The sequence below is a fragment of the Chinchilla lanigera genome, unplaced genomic scaffold (assembly GCF_000276665.1).
Source record: "Chinchilla lanigera isolate Chin_1 unplaced genomic scaffold, ChiLan1.0 scaffold00002, whole genome shotgun sequence".
NCBI lineage: Eukaryota > Metazoa > Chordata > Mammalia > Rodentia > Chinchillidae > Chinchilla > Chinchilla lanigera.
Window position 1 is genome coordinate 1,401,634 of NW_004955403.1, and position 9,200 is coordinate 1,410,833.

Here is a 9,200-nt window from a genome sequence, read left to right on the forward strand (position 1 = left end):
TATGGGTTTTCCTCATTTGAAAATAAATTAATGGGAATTTTAAAATATAATTCATCCAGCTATTAAATCTCCTGAACCTTTAAAATTAGAAACCATTTATATTCTCAATCCCCAAAGAAGTGATGATAAAAAATACTTTATGTTCTAGCATTTTTTAACTGAATTTTTTGATTGGAAAGTAAAAATAAACAGTTAAAATCAGTTGAACTTAAAGTACAAAAGAAACCTTTATATTTTATATAAAACCTTTATTGTTTTATATTTTTCTTTGCAGATATATATTATGTGACTTAAATATTGAGTCTGTTTCTATCAAATTAACAAAGTCCATTTTGAATCATGAAAAATCCAAAGTGCTACAGATAGCTTTTACAGGAATTTGGACTAGCACTCAATGTTGCATGAAAAACATATCTTTTATAGCTCTAAACATCACTTTTTAAATTAGAGATTGATTTATCAGGGAGCCAACTTCACATAATTATTATTCATTTTCAGATAATGCATGAGAATTACTAAATTATACAGTAGTTTTATGTAGAGATATACATATTTTCTTAGCGTTGTCATCTAATTTAGAAATTTCACTCTCAAAGCCAGGAGTTTTTTCAAGTGTCTTTTCTTCCCTATGGGCTTTCATTTGCAGAAGGAAACGGCCATTCACATCTCCCAGGCCCAGCTGAAGTAAGGGCAGCGTTGGGTGGGGACTGGCAACAGACACACATAAAACTTGTTCATTTCGTGTAAGTGAGGGCTTTAAACAGAACGATTTCCCCTGTTTTGGCGGTCTATTTAATTCACCAGGATGGGCTTTTTGTGAGGGTACAGTTTCCCAAGGGAAAAGAAGTAGACTCAGGAGCAGGTCCCACGGGAGGCGCAGTCTCCTAAGGAGGCAGTGTCAGGATCATACCTCTGGCAAGTGCGGTGCAGGCTGGCGTCCACCTCGCTCAGCATTCCCACATGGGACAAGCGAACACTTTATTCGTACTTCCCTCGCACGCCCTTTCAGCTGAGTTGCCCTGTGAGCACTAGTCGCCGGGGGAGCAGAAGGTGACAGTGCCCGTCAGTGAGTGGTGAGGGGGTGCACACAAGCAGGTTTGAGAGGATGGAGCCCCAGCTGTGAAGCGGCTCTTTGGTGCTGACCACGCGGTTGACCTGAAGTTTCCCCAAACAGACCTGAGTCAGGGAAAGACCAGTGGTCTCGTCACTACAGAAACCTCCTTTGAAATGTATAGATGCAGCATGTGTGCAAAATAGTTGGGTTCTCTTTCCATTTATACTTTGAAGGGCAAAGTGGACGGGAAAGGAAAAGTAGAGCATAGATACAATACAATTGGCTGCATGTTAGTAATTGTTGAAGTTTGGCCCAAAGGACTTGCTGTACTACTCTCTTTGCTTCTGTGCTTGGAATTTTCTACAATAAAAAGGCTAACACACACACCCTGCCCCGTAAAGCCCCACAAGCAGACATTTACACAAGCTGTTGAACATGGAACCGTAATCTTAGAAAATCTGCCCTATAATATATGAAGGAAATTAAAAAAAAAAAAACCCAAAACATTTGTCTACATGACAAAAAATGACTTTTACATCCTTTCCAATTGTGATGAAGATTTGGCACAGTATCGCTGATGTTTCAGTGATCTTGGAGAAATGCTAAAGAGCAACCCATCTTCTCTTTCCGCAACCTAAATGGTCCTCAGCCAGACTGTCCACTCAGATACCTGGAGAATGTAGCTCGGTGTCCTATCCTGTGTCAGCCACTGCCAAAAGCCGTTGTAGCCCTCTGTCCAGTGGTAGGACTGTCAGGTTATAGTGTTTTATTCACCTCTCACTGATTGATGATGAGCCTGTGTAGTTTTAGATTCTGGCTGAACAGCTCCATGATTTTCTGTTTACCTAAAAGTCTAATTCCTTACCATGGGATGCAAATATTTCTCTGTCTCTTCAGAGGAGATTTCCAGGTCTTTATCAGTTCAGTGATTTGTGACTTCAGATATAAACCTTAGTCTATGTATATTAAGTACCCCATGTGAAATGACTTAGAATTGTCAGTTTACGTTGAGGCCCATTTGTATGAATTTGTGTGAATTCAAGTAATTTGTGTGCATTCAAGTAAGAATGGATCAGAATAAAGGAAGAGATTTTTATAGTCCAGCTTTCATACTTTCCCACACAGTGGACACTGTTAAGTTGATCTGTGAATGTCTGCCATGAAAGCTTTTAGGCTTATAAACTGGTGCATGCTTATAATTCCAGCCACTCAGGAGGGTCGAACGTTGAAGGCCAGCCTGAGCAATTTAGTGAGACTCCGTCTCAAAATTAAGGGCTGGGGAAGTAGTTCAGTTATAGAGCACTTGGGAGGCTCTGGGTTCAATCTCCAGTACCATAAGAACAACAAAAGACAACTTTATATTACAGGTCCTGGATGCCAAGAATTCTCTCTCCAAGGACATTTTTCACGTTCTCATAGCACTAATAATTAGTCTTGTCCTATGGCCCCAGTACCTTCCTCTGCAATTACTACCATCACTATCACCACAAGCCTGATGTGAAAATAAATGATTCTAAATTTTAACAACGTTAAGCTGAAAAATGCAAAGCTAATGTTTTCATTCAACTGAAATGTAAGAAGACATCAATACTAGACCAAAAGTTTGTACTGTAACAAACAAGGTCAAAACTCACTGACAGAGCTGTTCACTTAAAGTTGTACTTTAACTCTAGTATTTGTACAGGGTATTTCGTAGTTTCCAGCTGACACCACTTGATCTATCTACTTACAGAAAGGGGAGTTTCTCATTTAAATGTTATAGGAAGAGGAAATCTAATTTTGACCTGAGTCAAATTGATGCCAAAGGGAATTTATGGTTTTCTTTACTTTATAAGCTGTAATTGCAACTACAGTTTCCTTCATCTAAAAAAACTATTCCACCCTGAAATTTTCAAACAAAAATAGTTTGCAGAAACACTGGCAAAAGACTTCTTCAAAGGAAACTAACTAGCTTGAATTAAAAGGAAAGAGGAGAGAGATGGACATTTTAAGAGATTATATTTTTCAATATTTTGAGCACAATATGTCTAATTCCTACTTTTTAAAAACATTTGTCAAGTAAAATTTGTGAGTAGATTAGTAATTTAAGTGTGCTTAATTTGTAGATTAGATAAAACAACATGAATGTATACGACTTGAAGAGAAAAAACAATGATATGAAAACTCTTTCATTAAGTATTAAATAGAAACAAAGTTGTCATCAGTTAATGACATAAACTATTGAAATATATGGCTCCATATTATAGAATTAATAAAGATATAATAGTGGTATAAAATCCAGTTACTAAAAGTATTTTGCCTGTGTTTTTATTGGGATATCTGATAGTATAACTTCATACTTAGTTCCAATAGGTAAATTATCTTGGTTGCCCCCAACGTTGTTTATTTTGTTCATAGGTTAAATCTGAAACCATGACTGATTTGATATTAACTGGATAATTACCTATGCCATGACTGTTGGTCGCCATTCAATGTAGGACACTTCTAGATTCCTGTCTTACAAAGTCCACCTCATGTTTCAATGGTGAGAGGTCGGCAGGTCAGAGGTGTCCACTCCTTCGTGCTACTGCAGGTCCCAGTGTGTATACTGATAGAATTATTTTTTTATTTCACCCTCAATCCCCTTTAAACCCATTGATTATCCATATGACCTTCACTTCAAAGCCATGTTGGACCAAGATAGCATAAAGGAACCCTCTAACTTGGTCTCAAAAATTCCAGTTTACCTTTGAATTAAATGTATCAGGTATTGAAATGACAGCTGCAGTCATAAAATGAAGAGATGCCTGAATTGAGAACTTGATTACTGGTCAGAGATAGTTCATTTCTCTGATAATGGCCATCCTGATGTTGCAGAAGCAGTTCAGAGTTTCTCCTTTGTTTCTAGGAGAAAATAAATACAATAAAACAAAGGAATTGGGAGACATGTACAGAGAAACATCGAATCTTCCATGTCAGGAAGGCTAAATCACAGGTTTAGGAAAGTATGGCTTTTTCCCAATATCACGGCTCCCAAAAATACCCTGCCCAAAGGAAATTGGCCACCCAAACCCAAAATAAAAAGTCAGAAAACAGAGGCCAAAATGGCCTGCAGATTCACCAAACCAGTGAGAGGCAGTATGAGTATTCTACCAGAAAATGGACCGTGTAGTGAGACCTGCGTTGTTGGGGTGTGGGCCACCAAGGGGGAGGAGGGCTTGCTGGCTTCCTCAGGACGAGACCACTGACATATGAATGGTCACAGTCTGTGCAAGATGAAGCTTCAGAGAATTAGAACCTGGAGTCTGGAACCGCAGAATTAGAAGATCTGAAAGTTGAAGGAAATATTTACAAGAGAAAGGAACTCTTTCTGCAGTGACATATGTGGAAAGTAAATGGAATTAAGAAATGCTTAAAAGCAGGTATAATTTCTGTCTTGAATCACTGAGAGGGGAAGTTAGACAGGGCCTTGTTATGTCTCTAAGCTGGGAGGGATGGCTCCGTCAAATCACCCTCTGGTGCCACTTTTGGCAGGAGGACATGGAAGTGGAGCTGTTCCTACCCAAGGAGACAATTCATAGACTCTTTGCTATGCTGGAAAGTACAGCACTTCCCAGAGTAATGGCGCTGTGACTTAGAGAAAACGGAGCTTAGGTCCCGGACACCCCTCGGGCCCCACTGGCATCTCTGTGCCTCTGTTTGAAGAGATGACCACAGGAGACGGCCATGGGACGCACCCTTCGGTCCACATAGCCCTGCTGAGTTCATCTCACAGAGAAAGACATCCTGCCTGTCAGTACGGAAGAGGCAAATGAGAATTTCATCAATCAAACATTTCTCTATAAAGTTAGGTTGTAATTACATACGTTAGTAGAGACACTTTCCCATATCACAAGTCCCACGCAAGCTTCTTTTACTGTCCTCAGGATTTGATGTTCCTGCTGTTTTGTGCTGAATATTTTCTTTCAAGTCAGAAAGAAAACAATTCATATTTAAAGAAGGAAGAGATCTCAAATCCATTATAATTGACATCCTCTCCTTTCACTTTCCTTTTAGGCTAGCATAGGAGTATCAAATATGTATATCAAATACATATTAGGCCAAATGCCAAGTGGTTAAGTATTAGATGAACATTTTTCAAAGATGGATGGTACATATCATCACAGGATGAACTTCCTGGAAACATGTAATTGCAGTTGCATTTTCATAATGAAAAATTGGTAATCAAATATTAAAAACTTGACGTCACAGAAAGGAATGATTATTAATATTACTGTCAATGTTCCTATTTCTCAGTTTAACAGTTTAAAGATTCATGTATTTTCTGGGTAGCATTAAAAGCGTTCACAGTCTTCCTGATGTCGCCACTTTGCTCTTCCAACACTTCCAGTGCATAAGGAAATCTTAACTCTAAGTTAGATCTGTGCATTCGAAATGGAAGTCCAAACATTCAACAGCACCAAGGCGAGGATGACCTTCGTAGTGACCTTCCTTGCTCTCCTCCTGTACACGATGCTAATTTACATGGTGTAGATGTGATGGCAGTGACGTAGGCTGGTGATTTGCCTTTCTAAAGCCAGCTAGCAACTAGTGGCTAAATACCAAAATTCAGTCTAATTTCACTATGTCTCTACTTTAGAGTTTGGTAGAAGAGTTCAATAAACAAAATGTATTTTTTAAAAAATGTTTTTTGAGTTCCCTTTTAGTCCTTTTTCGGAGAAATAACTAGACATTTTACACTGACCTCAATGAATTCCCCTAAGATCCACAAGGTGGTGCTATGAAGTGGCATTTAGAAAAATTTTAAAACCATCTGGCTTCTAGAAACACGTTTAGGCAGGGTCAAGTCAAACAAACATGGTTTAATAACATCAGCTACAGACGAACACTATCTTTAAAAGGCTGCAGTGAACCAGATATGTTGAGAGAAAGGGTACTTTTACTTCTAATGCTGCTTTTAAATCTATTTTTCAAACTATACTTGTTCAGTTTGCTTTTGATCTCGGGTTTTAAGAACATTTTATGAGAACACTAAGAATTGGATTTGGGTCTCAGCAAGGTTAAATCGTAATGGAAAAAGTACTGCACTGAAATGGAGACCGCCCCCAAGGCATCACAATGCCCAGGTTGAGAAACCTGAGGCCATCATTCGTTCCCTCGTTGGTTTGTCTATGTGTTCACTAACCCATCTGCACATTCATCCCTTCTTACATGTAGTCATCCATCTATCACAGCAGTCATTCATTTTTCCATCACATTCTTACAAAGTGTCTGCCATGATTCAAGATTGGACCAAGCTCTAGAGATAAAAAGGAAAGAATTATCTCATTCCTATTCAATCTAACAGGGGAGAGAAATACTTACAAAATAATATAATACTAATGTAATACGATCCGTGTTTTGCTTCTAAGTGTAAGACATTCTGGGAACAAGGACATCTAATAGTGAATCTTGGGCGAGATGCTAGGACTCCGGCGGACTTCCCGTGGCGGGCTGTCGATTGTGGAAGGCGAGGGAAGTGGCCCGTGATTTGGGAGTGCAGTGTGCAGCAAAGCCAGAGGCGTGGAAAGGCTGGGTGTGTCACCGCAGGGTGAGAAAGAGAATTCAAGGAGTGCTGAGAGAGTGAACAGAGGAGACCCTAAAGCAGAACAGGCCCTGCCGGAAAGCCGTGGGCACCATCCCTCACCCTGAAAAGTTCACCCAGGAAAACAGCAGCGGCCATGACAGGCACTTCCCCTCTTGGGTCTGGGTTCACAGTCTGGAGCGGTTTGATGAGATTCCTGTTCAGCTTTCTTTTATCTGTAAAACTCCACTTTGTTATTATAAAGCCAGCCCATTAGATTATATTAAATACTGCATAGTAGATTTATATTATAACTGTCAGTCACAGTCACAGCTATAAAGAAAATATCTTTTTTAATAATATAAAATTATGCTGTCAGAGGTATTTACTTTCCTTATAATGAATAAAATATATTTTTATTGATCATTTGGGGTTTGTTTAAGGCTGGGCAGACTTTAGAACATCAAGTTATCCGGCAGGGTTGTGTCGTCCGGATGGTTTATTACCGTGTCAAAACCATGAAGGTTGCCTCAGGATAAATTCTTAAAATACTCATCCCTCAACCCTCTCTAGCACTTGTGCTTTTACCAATAAGCTCTAGAAATCGAGTTAGGTAGAAGTAGTTTAACATATGTTTTATAATTTGAATAATTACTTCAAAAGTATTAGTGTTTAGGAAAAATACAAGAGAGTCTTTTGTGTCTTCCATTAATCAATAAAATCCAAACATTAACAATTGCATGAATTGTGGATAAAATTCAAATTCTTAACAATCAAATGAATATTTGATACAGTTTTTCTAATTTATTAAACGTATTTTCATCGTGTATTTTTCTTTACATAGTACTGAGCTACATTCCCAGTCATTTCTTATTTTGAGGCAGGATCTCACTGAGCTGCCTAAGCTGGGCTCATACTTGCTATCCTCCTGCCTCAGCCTCCCAGAGTGCTGGGATCGCAGACATATGCCTCTATGTCTGACATCATCTCATAGTTTTATATTTGTAATTTAAGTTTGGTTTTAGAATATGGGTGGCTGAAGTCACTACGCAGACCATGCTGTCCTCATTCAGAATTTAAGGGCATAGTTCAAGTGGCATAACTAGAGATGAAAGCAAAAGCAAAAGGATGAAAGTGTTGAAAACAAACCTGGGTCACAAATCTGAAGAAAACACAGAGCCCCAGATGTTCCATGAGGAACATGCTGCTCTATTCCCCAGAACAGAGGAATGCAGAGGCGGATGCGGAAGGTAGCTCGGGCTAGGACAGCGGCCACTGGGTGGAACTGGACTCCGGCTGCTGTCTGCCTGCAGGGGCTGCTGACTCTGTCCGACTGCATCTCTCTGAGCCCGTCTTCCTCCCTCCTGCTGCTTTCTGTGTCGCAGAATTAAAACCTCTGCTGGCTCATTGCAGAGTTGAATATCCATGTTCATTTTCCTCCATATAAATTACAAAGCCTGCCTAATACTTTACAAAGTAACATGCGCTGTCCACGCTTGCATCTTGAGACTGAGCCAGGACCTCATTTCAAGGTAGCCTGGAAGCTGGGGTGGTCTCCCTAGGACCAGGATGTGCTTCTCAAAGGCACCTAGGGGGCTTGGAAGAAGCTCAAAGGGGCAGGGTGCTGGCCTGAAGCACCCTACTGCCCACCCTGACCAGGGCCCTTGAAAGCTCTGTTTCTCTCTCACTTCTTTCCAGCTGAGGCATCCTCTGGACAAAGGCTTGAGGGCTGGCAAGTGATCTCTAGGCTCTCTCTGCCAGGAGGGCCTAGGCACTTTTATTTTCACATATTCTCCCTGAGCATAGACTTCCAAGCTAGGAGAAGTGAAGAATGACTCAGAGGCATACGGTAGGATGAAGTAAACATTAAAAGTTCAAAACCAAGAGGAGCACCCACAAACTCACCTTTTCCAGTCTTTGTGAGCAGTAGACATTTTCTATTTCCATCCAATGAAAAGGCACAGTTCAAGAGTGAAGTGCCTTCCGGCACGAACTAGATGCACAGGAAAAGGTGAAGGAGCAGGGTCTCCAGCGCACCTGCAGTGTGAAGTTTGCAGGAGCAGGAAGCTGGGTCTCTCCTGGCTTTCCAGACTGGGTGCCTCCGAGTACAGTCGAGTCGGGAGAAGGCGCCCTAGGGCCCAGTGCAGGTCCGGTCCCCATGCACACAGGACTGGTGCTTCGTGGTGTGGCAGGAGTTCACATTCCTACGCGTACACCTGGAGACACAGTGGCAGAGATGCCCACAGGATGGGGCATGACCAGTCACTGCTGTCACCAGACATGTCCTTTTCCTTCACAAAAGCTGGCAGTCACTGCCCACTGTTTGGAATTTTTAAGTAGATATTTATGGATAAACACCTCACAATGCAAAAAAGAAATTTACCATTACTTAGGGGACAGTGTCTTTCAACACTCCCCAGCAGTTTTTTCTGAAAAAATGATGAATTTTGTAAATTATAATAGCTTTAGAAATAATCTTAATGCAGTTCCATAAGTTAGAACCAATTTTCAGCAAAGAAAGAGTCAACATCTATTTTAGGAAGAGACTTGCTTCTTGCCTGTGATGCAACTGCAGAGTACTGAAGACATAGCTTCGATAGAGGT

General features: G+C 40.5%; 1 long non-coding RNA gene across 1 annotated transcript; it reads right to left on the reverse strand.

The window, feature by feature from the left end:
• Positions 1-412: 412 nt before the first annotated feature.
• Positions 413-8,868, reverse strand: LOC106148706. Its single transcript, XR_001234358.1, has 3 exons — positions 8,502-8,868; positions 3,498-3,937; positions 413-1,176 (listed from the first exon to the last, which is right to left on the reverse strand). It is a non-coding gene; the product is annotated as an uncharacterized LOC106148706 (long non-coding RNA).
• Positions 8,869-9,200: the final 332 nt, after the last annotated feature.